Raw genomic sequence first — 13,828 nt, forward strand, 5'->3', positions numbered from 1 at the left:
TTGGCTAGGTTGAGATCTTTTTTGCTTTGGTTTTCAGCCAAAAATTTTAAAATAGTTTTTATTTTAGTTCTGTGAAGAATGTCATTGGTAGTTTGATAGGAATAGCATTACACCTATAAATTGCTTTGGGCGGTATTACCATTTTAATAGTATTGATTCTTCCTATCTATGAGCATGAAATATTTTTTCATTTGTTTGTGTCATCTCTGATTTCTTTGTGTAGTGTTTTGTAATTCTCATTGTTTTGTAATTCTCACCTCCCCGGTTAGCTGTATTCTAATTTTTTTCCTTTCTGTGGCAGTTCTGAATGGGATTGTGTTTCTTTTTGACTCTCAGCTTTGCTGTTGTTGGTGTATAGGAAAGCTAGTGATTTTTCTACATTTATTTTGTTTCCTGAGTGTTTGCTGAAGTTGATTTCTGCTAAAGGAAGTTTTGGACTGAGACTATAAAGTTTTCTAGATATAGAATCATGTTGTCTGCAAACTGAGATAGTTTGATTTCCTCTCTTCCTATTTGTATGCCTTTATCTTTCTCTTTCCTATAAATTAATAATTTATAACCTTCCAAAAAGAAAGCAGTAGGCCAAGATAGGTTGACTGATTAATCCTAACAAACACTAAAGGAAGAAATTATACCAATTCTTCACAAGCTCTTTCGTAAGATAGAAGCAGAAAGAATACTTTCTAACTAATTCCATGAGACTAGCACCATCCTAATACCAAAACAAGAGAAATGCATTTTATCAGAATAAAAAAACTATAGACCAATAAGTTTCATAAGCATAGATACAAAATTCCTAAATAAAATATTAGCATATTGAAACTTGCAATGTATGAAAAGAGTTGAACACCATGAATGGGTATGCAAGGCTGGCTCAACATTAGAAAATCAATTAATGTAAGCCATCACATTAGTAAGCTAAAGAAGAAAAATCACAATTATATGTATAGATGCACAAAATGTACTTGATAAAATCTAAACCCATTCATAATGAAAACATTCAGCAAACTAGAAATAAAAGGGAACTTCCTAACTTGGTAAAAAGAATATCTACAAAAAACCTACAGCTAACATCTTTATTAACAGGAAGAAATTAGAAGCTTTTTCCCTAAGGTTAGGAATAAGCAAAGGACATCCCGTCTCACTACTTGTTGTCAAGATTATACTGGAAGTCTTAGCTAACACAATGACAAGAAAAGGAAGTAAAAGGTATATTGATTGGGAAGAAAGAAATAGAACTGTCTTTGTTTGCAGGTGACATTATCATCTATGGAAAAACCTAAAAGAATCCGCAACAACAAAAACTAAAACTAATAAGCAATTATAACAAGATTTCAGGGAAAGGTTAATATGCAAAGGAAATAACAGCAATGAAAAAGTGGAATTTGACATTTAAAACATAAAAACATTTACATTTGCACATCAAAATATAAAATACTGCTGAGTGTGGTGGCCTATACCTGTAGTCTTAGCTACTTGGGAGGCTGAGATGGGAGGATCTCTTTCGGGATCACATTGCATTATAATAGCATCTATGAATAACCACTGCACTCCAACCTGGGCAACACAGTGAGATATCAACTCTCAAGAAACAACTAAATGCAAACAATGAAATACTTAGGTATAAATCTAACAAAATAAGTACAAGAGCTATATGAGAAAAACTACAAAACTCTGATGAAAGAAATAAAAAAGAACTCAATCGTTGGAGATATATTTTATGTTAATAGAAAGTGTTACTGGAAAAAGGGGTCTTGATCTAGATCCCAGGAGCGTGTTCTTGGCTCTTGCACAGAAAATCATTAACGATGAATCACAGAGCACAGTGAAAGAAGCAAGTTTATTAATAACTCCTCCATTACAGAGTAGGGTATCCTTAGGAAGCAAGGAGAGGAACATGCCATTGTTGTTTTAAGTTGTTCTTATATAGGGGTCTTGTCTATGTAAAGACTAAACTATGCTGTCCTTACGTGCAGGTGGGCTGACAGCATGACAAAACTTATTATTCTATTGATTTAAATAAAACTACTTTGGATATTGTAGTGTGTAAGTACTTCAAATCATAACTATAATTATCTTGAAAACATATATTTTATGGGTATTGGGACATCTGGACTTTCTGTTGTTGTAAGAGTTTGTCCTTGGAGGTATTACCAAGCTGCTTCCTTAGCTGGAAACATCTTAAGACCATGAGTCCTGACTGGCAAGCAATATGCCTTGTTAGTTTCAAGATGAAGTGAATTTTAAAGTGATGTCACTCTGGTTCTTCTAGGTTCCTGCCTCCCTAACAAAAGGAGGATTAAATACACTCTAATTTTTAGTTCTTCCCAAAGTGATCTATAGTTTCAGTACAATCCTAATCAAAATCTCAGGAAGTTATTTTGTGGATATTGACTCCAAAGTTCATATGTAGAGACAAAAGATACAGAATTATTAGCAAAATATTGAAAGAGAAGAACAAAATTTGAAGACTGACAGTATCTGTCTTCAAGATTCATTATAAAGCTAGAGTAAGCAAAAGAGTGTGATATTGGTGAAAGTATAGACACATAGATGAATAGAAGAGAATAGAGATCCCAGAAACGGACCCACATAGAGTCAACCCATCTTTGAAAAAGAAGCAAAGACAATACAATGTAGCTAATATAGTCTTTTCAACAAATAGTGCTGTAACAACTGGACATCCACATGCAAAAACATGACTCTACATATAGACATTACACCATTCACATGAACTAACTCCGATGGATCACAGGCCTAAATGTAAAACGCAAAACTCTAAAATTCCTAGAAAACAGGAGAAAATCTTGACTTTGAGATTTATGATGACTTTTTGGATACAATACAAAAGGCAAAACCCTGAAAGAATTATTAAGCTGGTCTTCATTAAAAATAAAAATCTAAACATGGCTGACTAGAGTCATTTGGCACTTATTTCATCCACAAAGAAGAACCAAAATAGTAAATAGATAATCACATTTCGCATACAGCATCTGAGAGAGGACACTGGAATTCAGCAGAGAAGTGACAGGAAACAGCTAAGGCAGGGAAAGAGAGGGACACAAGGCAGCTGGCCTGGCTGGAATTGGCTGGCAGCCCAGAAAGAGCCCCTAGTGCAGGGAAAAGGCGAGTGACAGATTTCCAGTGGTCCACATTTTCACTATAAACTCTTGAAATCCTGCCATAAGAGAGTACCTCGACCCTTGCAGGCCCTGATACTAATATAGGTCTCTTCCTGGAATCTTTATGATGATATCGCTCCAAGGAAGGAGATCACACTTGGTCCCAGATATACCCCAAGACCCAAGTATCCAGAGTATATTGGCATTTTCAGAGCCCCACCCCACCAGGACACATCCTGCCTTGGGGTCCAATAGCCCCTGCCTCACTATATCCCTGGAGCCCCCACTGACATTCCATGTTTGCCTAGAGGGCTGCAGCAGCATGATACTAACTGGACTCCGTAGTTTGTCTGTTTCCCAACACTTTAGACCACATGATGTCAGAAACCCCAAACAACAGGCAGTGCAGTGGACTGGAAAGGCTGCACTCGGGACAAAGGGAGTTAAAGTACAGGCTCCCCAGAGCCTGAAAGCCACTTCTCTGGGGGGTGCTGCCACGGACAACCCCACTCCCACCAGAAACAGGGCCACAGTACACTGGCATGTGTCCTAAGGATGGGCTTTCCCTGCCCACCTCCATCTCTACCACCACTTCTGCCATCTAAGCATGCAGCCAGGTGGCCTGGAGATTGCTCTGTCCAGTACACCACCACCTGCACTTGTGCACACCACTGGGGGTCCTGAGAACAGGACCACTTGGGCTGGCACCACACCACCTCAGTACCCAAGCACGCCACCTGGGAACCTGGGACTCACCACACACTCTCCATTGCCTCAGGCACATGTGTTCACCACCAGAAGACCAAACCATAGGCCAAAAACATCTGCCACCAATGGAAAAGATGAATTCTACCAAACTGATAAAGAAGAACTAACACAAATTACCCTGAAATTACTTCAAAAAAAAAAATCAAGAGGAGAGAATTCTCCTTACATCTTTTTATGAGTCCAGTATTACCCTAACACCAAAAACAGACATGCATGCAACAGAAAAGGAAAACTCTGGGTCAATATCCCTGAAAAACCTAGATGGAAAAATCCTCAACATTAGTAAACCAAATTCAACTTCACATAAAAAGATAATATGCCATGATAAAGTGGTATTTATTTCAGAGATGCAAGGATGGTTCACCATAAACAAATCAATAAATATGTTACATCAAATTAACAGAACAAAACTCAGTATTATATGATCATATCTGCCACTGCAGTAAAATCATTTGATAAAATTCAATATCATTTCACAGTAAAAACTCTGAAAAAACTAAGCATGTAGGAACATAGCTCAACATAATAAAGACCGTATATGATAAAACCACAGCTAACATCACAGTGAATGAGGAAAAGCTGAACACTTGTTCTCTAAATACTGGAACAATGTAAGGATGCCTACTTTCAGTACTCCTATTCAACAATGAAATGGAAGCCTTAGCCAGAGCAATCAGGCAAGAGAAGGAATTAAAGAACAACCAAATTGGAAAATGGGGAAGTCAAATTGTCTCTCTTTGCAGATGACATGATCTTATATTTAGAAAAACCTAAAGACATAACCACAAAACTCAGATCAGATAAGCAAACTCAGGATAGTTGCAGGATCCATGATCAACATACAAAAATCAATAGTGTTTCTACATACCAATAATGATCTAGCTGAGATGGAGAACAAGGAGGAAATCCCATTTACAATAGCTACAAGAATAAAACGCCTAGGACTAAATTTAACCAAGGAAGTGAAAGATCCCTATAAGAAAAACTACAAAATGCTTATGAAAGAAACTGAAGAGATCACAGGCGAATAGAAAGACATCCCATGCTCATGAATAAGACAATATTGTTAAAATTACTGTTCAAAGAAATCTACATATTCAGTGCCTTCCCTATCAAAATATCAGTGATGTTTTTCATAGAAATAGAAAAAAAAGAGCTTATAATTTGTATAAAACCACAAAAGAGCCCCAATAGCCAAAGCAATCCTGAGCAAAAAGAACAATGCTGGAGGAATCACATTACCTGATTTCAAAATATATTATAAGACTATACTAACCAAAATAGCATGGCATTGGTATAGAAACAGACACATAGTCCAACGTAACAGGATAGAGAATCCAGAAATAAATCAATAAATTCACAGCTATCTGATTACCAAGATGCCAAGAACATACACTGAAAAAAGGATACCCTCTTCAAAGATGGTGCTGGGAAAACTAGATATTCATATGCAGAAGAATGAAACTGGACCCCATCTCTCACCATATAATAAAATCAATTCAAACTAAATTAAAGACTTTAACATGAGATTCCAAACTATAAAACCACTTGAAAAAAAAAAAAAAAAAACATAAGGAGACCACGCTTAGTGGCTCACACCTATAATCCCAGCAGTTTGGGAGGCCGAGGCGGGCAGATCATGAGGTCAGGAGATCGTGACCATCCTGGCTAACATGGTAAAACCCCATCTCTACTAAAAATACAAAAAATTAGCTGAGCGTGGTGGCGGGTGCCTGTAGTCCCAGCTACTCTGGAGGCTGAGGCAGGAGAATGGCGTGAACCCAGGAGGCAGAGCTTGCAGTGAGAGGAGATCACGCCACTGCACTCCAGCCTCCTGGGTGACAGAAAGAGCCTCTGCCTCAAATAAAAAACAACCAAAAAAACAAAACAAAAAAAAAAACATAAGGGAAACACTCCAGGACACTGATCTAGGCAAAGATTTTACAGCTAAGACCTCAAAAACACAGGCAACAAAACCAAAAATAGACAAACAGAAATACAATAAACTAAAAGGCTTCTGCGCAATTAACAGAGTGCAGAAACCACCTGTTGAATGTGAGATAATATTTGCAAACTATTCATCTGACAAGGGACTAAATATGCAGAAAATATAAGGAATTCAAATAACTTAACAGCCAAAATACCCCCATAAATTAGTTCATTATAAAGTGGGCAAATGGGCCAGGCGTGATGGTCCATAACTAACTCCAGCAGTTTGCGAGGCCCAGGCAGATGGATTCCTTGAGCTCAGGAGTTCAAGACCAGTGTGGCCACCATGGCGAAACTCTTTCTCTACAAAAAAAAAAAAAGAAAGTAGCTAGGTGTGGTGGTATGAAACTGTAGTCTCACCTACTTGGGACGCTGAGGTTAGAGGGTTGCTTGAGCCCAGGAAATTGAAGCTGCACTGAGCCGAGATAGCATGACCACACTTCAGCCTGGGCAACAGAGTGAGACTCTGTCTAACAAAAAGAGTAGGCAAATGATCTGAATAGAAATTTCTCAAAGGAAAACATACAAATTTCCAACAGGTATATGAAAAAAAAAAATGCTTGACATTTCTAATCATCAGAAAATGAAATCAAAACTGCAATGAAATATTATCTTACATCACTTAGAATGGCTAATATCAAAAATACCAAAAAAAAATTAGATGCTTTTAAGGATGTGGAAATTTGTTGGTAGAAATGCAAATTAATACAGCTATTACAGAAAACAATATGGAGATTTATAAAAAAGAAAAAAAACCTAAAAGTGGAACTACGAATAAGATTCAGCATTCCCACTACTGGGTATTTACCCAAGAAAATCTCAGCCTATCAAAAGCACACCTGCACCCCCATTTAATTGTAGCACTATTCACAATAGCAAAGATATGGAATCAACCTGTTTCCATCAACAGGTGAATGGATAATGAAAATGTGACATATGTACACAATGGAATACTATTCAGCTATACAAATCATAAAATCCTGTCATTTGAAGAAACATGGAGGAAACTGCAGATCATTATACGAAGTGAAATAAGCCAGGTACAAAAGGACAAATATTGCATGTTCTCATTCATACGTGGGAGCTAAAACAGTTAATCTCATGGAGGTAGAGAGTGGAATGATTGTTCTGAGAGACTGAAAAGGGTGTGTGCAGGAGGAGGCAAAAGAGAGGTTTGCTGATGTGTACAAACATACAGTTAGATAGAAAGAATAATTTCTATTGTTTGATAGAGAGTAGTGTGATTATAGTTAACAACGTGTTGTATATCTCAAAATAGCTAGAAGAGAGGTCTTGAAATGTTCCCAACTCATAGAAATGATAAATGCTCAAGGTGAGGGTTATCCTAAATATCTTGACTTGATCATGACACATTCTGTGCATGTAACAAAATATCAAATATACTCCAAACATATGTACAAATATTATGTATCAATTGAAAAATATGATGATGGCATTTAGATGATTTGTCTGGTAAGCTAAGTCATTCATCTTTTTGTCCAGAATTGTCTTAACTACTATTTGCCCTTTTGCTTTGCTAAAAATATTTTTAAACCAGGTGAATTTACAGATTAATTTTGGGAGGCTTGAGAACCTAAAACTGTTCTAAAAAATAAAGTGTTAAAAAAACTTAAATAAATGAAACATCTTACTAAAGCTTTGGTCTCAAAGGTTTTTAAGTGGGATTTTGGAACAGTGCCTCTGTGCACTGTGCTATTCAACATGTTTATCAGTGACTTTTATAAGATCCAGAGGGCTTCTCAAAAAAAAGTCTGAATTTATAAAGCTTTGAAACAGAGGAAACCCATTTGCCCGAGTATCCACGTCCCCAGACAATGCAAGATGGCTATGTTCCTTACTAAAGTTATAAGTCAGCTTCTGCCTGGGTTTAGCTCCCTGTACCAAAGACTCTGGCATCTTCAATCATATCAGTGACAGATCTCAGTGACCAGAACTCTGGTAAGGGATCTGCTACCTTTCCAGAAGCAGCCCTTACACATTACTCTGGGCTCAATACAAATCTAATGATTATGAACTGTGTGTTCGTATGCACATGTGCGCGTGCACACACACACACACACACACACACACACATACCCCTTAGGGAAATCAGAGCAGTCTCTTAATCTTACAGGCAACTCTACTAGTATGCACATGTGCGCGTGCACACACACACACACACACACACACACATACCCCTTAGGGAAATCAGAGCAGTCTCTTAATCTTACAGGCAACTCTACTAGCCTCAACATGCAGCTTCAGTCACCTGAGCTGTGTCAATTAAGGTCACATAGATAGTAGGTTGTAGAACAAGATATTTTTACCTTTTTTCTTACAGAGTAACATAATCACAGGAGTGATCTCCTTTAATGTTCACAGTCTCTGCCTACATTTCAGGGGTCTAAGTCCCACAGGAATCACTGGTCACCTGTCCTAAGCCCTCTTACTTGCTAAATGCTAATAAAAGGAAAACAAGGCAGAATCAGAGATGAGTGGAAAACAGTGACTTCTCCACAACTGTTTTTCACACCCAGGCAAACACACACAGACATGCACACGCAAATTTCAACAACCCTGTGAAATAGCTGCTACTGTCATTACTTGTGTTAATAATACAAGTTCATTGTTATTGACAAGGCCACAGTAGATTTCTCCTGGGGGAGACAGTGAAAGAGTGAGAAAATGCCTGTGCTATTTCTACTCCTCCCTATCTTAGTAAATTATACCACCTAGGTACCTAGTATCATGTACCCAATACTTGGGAATTACCATTGCCATCTATTTTATTCTTGCCTCCATATCTAATGCATTACCAAGTCCTTTTTGCTCTGCCTCTAAAACATATATCCCAAATCCATCCACTTCTCTTTATCTCTACAGCTGTAAGTCCAGACTAGGTCACCATCATCTGTTGTCTAAACAATTGTAACAGTCTTCTAATTGCTCCTTGATATGCTTTGGCTGTGTCCCCACCCAAATCTCATCTTGAATTGTAGCTCCCATAATGCCCACGTGTTGTGGGAGGAACCCAGTCAGTGAAAGAGATTTGAATCACGGGGGGCAGTTTCACTTATACTGTTCTTGTGGTAGCGAATAAGTCTCAGGAGATCTGATGATTTTATAAGGGGTTCACCTTTTGCTTGGCTTTCATTGCCTTTTGTCTGCTGTCATATAAGATGTGACTTCAGCCTTCCACCATGATTGTAGTGCCTCCCCAGCCATGTGGAAATGTGAGTCCATTAAACCTCATTTTCTGTATAAATTACCCAGTCTCAGGTATGGCTTTATCAGCAGCATAAAAACAAACTAATACAGTAAATTTGTACCCGTAGAGTGTGACGCTGCTGTAAAGATACCTGAAAATGTGGTAGTGACTTCGGAACTGGGTCAAAGGGGGAAGTTGGAACAGTTTGGAGGGCTCAGAGGAAGACAGGAAAATGTGAGAAAGTTTGGACCTTCCTACAGACTTGTTGAATAGCTTTGACCAAAATGCCGATAATGATATAAGGAATAAAATCTATGCTAAGGTGGTCTCAGATGAAGATGAGGAACTTGTTGAGAACTGGAGGAAAGGTGACTCTTGCTGTTTTAGCAAAGAAGCTAGTAGCATTTTGCCCTTGTCTAGAGATTTGTGGAACTTTGAACTTGAGGGAGATGATTTAGCGTATCTATCTGGCAGAAGAAATTTCTAAGCAGCAAAGCATTCAAGAGGTGACTTGGGTGTTGTAAAAAGCATTCAGTTTTAAAAGGAAAACAGTTTAAAAGGTCAGAAAATTTACAGCTGATGGTGCAATAGAAAAGAAAAACCCATTTTCTGAGGAGAAATTCAAGCCAACTGCAGAAATTTGCATAAGTAACAAGGAACCAAATGGTAATAGGCAAGGCCATGGGGCAAATGTCTTCAGGGCATGTCAGAGACCTTTGCGGCAGCCCCGCTGATCACAGGCCTGGAGGCCTAAGTGGAAAATATGATTTCCTGGGCTGTGACCAAGGCCTCCCTGCTGTGTGCAGCCTAGGGACTTGGTGCCCTGCGTACCAGCTGCTCTGCCGTGACTAAAAAAGGCCAAGGTACAGCCCGAGCTGTGGCTTCAGAGGGTACAAGCCCCAAGCTTTGGCAGCTTCCCAGTGGTGTTGAGCCTGTGGGTACACAGAAGTCAAGAATTGAGGTTTGGGAACCTCTGCCTACATTTCTGAGGATATATGGAAATGCCTGGATGTCCAGGCATAAATTTGTTGTAGGGGTGGGGCCTACATGGAGAACTTTTGCTAGGGCAGTGTGGAAGGGAAATGTGGGCTTGAAGCCCCCACATAGAGTCCCCACTGGGGAAATGCCTAGTGAAACTGTTAACAGAGGGCCATCGCCCACCAGACCCCAGAATGGTAGATCCACTGACAGCTTGCATTTGCACCTAGAAAAGCCACAAACACTCACCACCACCCCAAGAAAGCAGCTGGGAGGGAGGCTGTACCCTGCAAAGTCACAGGGCTGAAGGTGCCCAAGGCTGTAGGAACCCACTTCTTGCGTCAGCGTGACCTGGATGTGAGACATGGAGTCAAAGGAGATCATCTGGAACTTTAAGATTTGACTGCCCTGCTGGATTTTAAACTTTCATGAGGCCTTTACCTCCTTCATTTTGGCCAATTTCTCCCATTTGGAATGGGTGTATTTATTCAATGCCTGTACCCTCGTTGTATCTAGGAAGTAACTAATTTGCTTTTGATTTTAAAGGCTTCTAGGCAGAAGGAACTTGCCTTGTCTCAGATGAGCCTCTGGACTGTGGACTTACAAGTTAATGCTGAATTGAGTTAAGAGTCTGGGGGACTGTTGGGAAGGTGTGATTGGTTTTCAAATGTGAGGACAAGAGATTTGGGAGTGCCCAGGGGTGGAATGATATGGTTTGGCTGTGTCTCCACTCAAATCTCATCTTGAATTGTAGCTGCCACAATGGCCACATGTTGTGGGAGGGACACAGTGGAACCTAATTGAATCATGGGGGCAGTTTCCCCCATACTGTTCTCATGGTAGTGAACAAGTCTCATGAGATCTGATGATTTTATAAGGGGTTTCTCCCTTTGGCTGGCCTTCATTCTCTCTTGCCTGCCACCATGTAAAATGTGCCTTCTGCCTTCCACCATGATTGTGAGGCCTCCCAGGCCATGTGGAAATGTGAGTCCATTCAACTTTTCTTTTTTTAATAAATTACCCAAGTCTCGGGTATTTCTTTTTCAGCAGTGTGAAAATAAGCTAATATACTCCTTTGACTTGCACTCCTGCTGGCTGCTCTACAATTCAATTTCCATAGGGTGGCCAACATTATTTTTCTAATGTTTAATCATATAATGTCTCTCTCTAGCTTAAAATCTTAAGCAGTCTTACAGCTAAATTCAAAATCCTTGATGTGACCAGAAAGTCTCACCTCGATCTTGCCCCTGCCTCAATCTCCAAACTCATCTTGTCCTACTCTCCGCCTCATTCACCAACCATTTTAGGTCCACTGGCCTATGTGAGGACACTATTTATTTTATCTTCAAAGCCTGTGCCCTGGTTGTTCCCGCTGCCTGAGGCATTTGTCCTCGATGTTTGCACACAAATCTGATTCCTTTATGCCATTCAGCTCTTAGCTCAAATTCCACCTGCTCAGTAACAACTTTTGAAGTCATCTAATCTAAATTACTTCTACCCCTCTCCCAGTCCCCCACTAAGTCACCCTGTTTACATTCTTCATATAAATTTTTGCTTTTCTTTAATTATTTGTTTTTGTGTTTATAATCTCTGCGTGTATGAGAATGTAAGCACCATGAAAGCAGGAACATTATTGATCTTGTTCAATTTCTTGTCCTCTTAATGTGAATGATTCTTTGATATATATTAGGTGTGCAACAAACATTTGTTAAATGGGCTATCCCCATTTTCAGATGAGGAAAGGAGCCTGGAGGATAGAAATGTCCTTAGGCTATAAAGCTAGTAAACATCTTAGAAGCTGAGAAAATCTCCTCCAAACAAAGAATAATAATAGTAACCACTTCTGTAACACTATGTGTCAGGCACTGTTGCCATTTAATCTTCAAAATGATTCTAAGTGGTAGAGTATTAGGAGGGCAGGAGAAGTGTTAAACAATTAGAATTGATTTATTTCTTAGTTAATTGCAATCAGTCAGGTACGTCTCATCATGTAGATCTGCCAGCTTCTTAGACCTCAGGATCTGGATTCTTTGCATCTGAATTGCATGCAAGGGAAGAGAAAAAGTCAAATAGCATCTTGTGACCTTTTGCAATCAGGCCACGCTCTTTAAGCTCAACAATGCAAAGAGAATGTGTACAGCATGTTCCTAATTGTGAAACGAAGTAGGCCCTCTCACATCATGGAAATAGAAGGGGAGGTGATCCACGCATAAGTGGTTCATACTCCTCCACATTTCATTAGCCAGAACTCAGTTACTTGATCCTATATAAAGGCAAAAAAAGGGCAGGGATATTTACTGATTCCTGTGAAGCCAGGAAGAAGAGAAGATGCCCGTTGGTTCTTCTGGTAAGGCCTTTTGTCCCCTTGAGATGGCTATAGGTCCTCCTGGCGGGAGCATTGGTCCTCTTTGAGTTACTATTGGTCCTCCCGCTGAGATTGTTTTTCCTTGATGAGACTGTTGATTCTGGCATGCTCAATCAGTCATGACCACATGATGTATGGGAAGCAGTTTGTCTCAGGTAAGTAAAAGAAGAAAAAATCAGGAGGAAAGAAGCTTGTTTCTTCATAAGCTTGCTTATTTAACAAACAAATACTATTCCTTTTGTCTTTGCATGTTTTCTGTTGTTTCCTGAACTCTTACGTGTCCTTCCAAACAGAGCTCTACAACTCTGGAGTTCTGTATCTGATTCCCACATAAGTCTTATCTGACTTTTTTTTTTTTCCTATACTCTTTCCTCTGCTTCCACCTCAGAAGTAAACTCTTCAAGGACTTGGGCTTTACTATTTGAAGTGTGAAACCATCTAATTTTCAAATTTCAAAGATCTCATAAAAATACATATTTTAAATTTTGCATATTTTGGAATATTAACTTGAATAATAAAAGTTTAATCTCAGAAAATGGAGAATTTGAAAGGAAAGGAACAATTTTTAAATATTTAGAAAAGATCTAAAAACAGGCATTTTAACAATGTATGTGACATTGCAAGGGGAAAAAACAAGCAAACAGACACCAAAAACATAGCCAGAGAAGGTTCAAGTAAATTAAACTATATGAAACTAAACTGGCCGGGTGCAGTGGCTCACTCCTGTAATCCAGAACTTTGGGAGGCCGAGGCGAGTGGATCACCTGAGGTCAGGAGTTCAAGACCAGCCTGGTCAATATGGTGAAACCCTGTCTCTACCAAAAATACAAAAATTAGCTGGTCATGGTGGTGGGCGCCTGTAATCCCAGCTACTAGGAAGGCTGAGGCAGAAGAATCACTTGAACCTGGGAGGCGGAGGATGCAGTGAGCCAAGATCAGGCCACTGTACTCCAGCCTGGGCAACAGAGCGAGACTCAGTCTCGGAAAAATATAAAAATAAAAATAAAATACAAAATTAAAAAAAAAACCTAAACTGTGAAAAATTGAATTGACATATTTTCCTTTGAATATTAAAAAGATGTTAATTTTTCAGGAAGAAATGTTTCTCTACTGAGATTTCTTTTGATTTTTAAATCTTTCTTTGAAACTATTTCAAACTTACAAAAAGTTGCAAGATCAGGAAAGTATAAGCAAAACCACATTCCCTTTGTCCAGATTCAGTTGTTTTTCTGTCGCACAGGCTGGAGTGCAGTGGCATGCTCTCAGCTCACTGTAGCCTCAACCTCCCAGGCTTAAGTGATCCTCCCACGTCAGCCACCAAATAGCTGGGACCACAGGCACCACGCCCGGCTAATTTTTTTTTCCAATTTTTTTTTGTAGAGACAGGGTTTCACCATG

This window comes from Colobus angolensis, unplaced genomic scaffold (assembly GCF_000951035.1).
Source record: "Colobus angolensis palliatus isolate OR3802 unplaced genomic scaffold, Cang.pa_1.0 Scaffold485, whole genome shotgun sequence".
NCBI lineage: Eukaryota > Metazoa > Chordata > Mammalia > Primates > Cercopithecidae > Colobus > Colobus angolensis.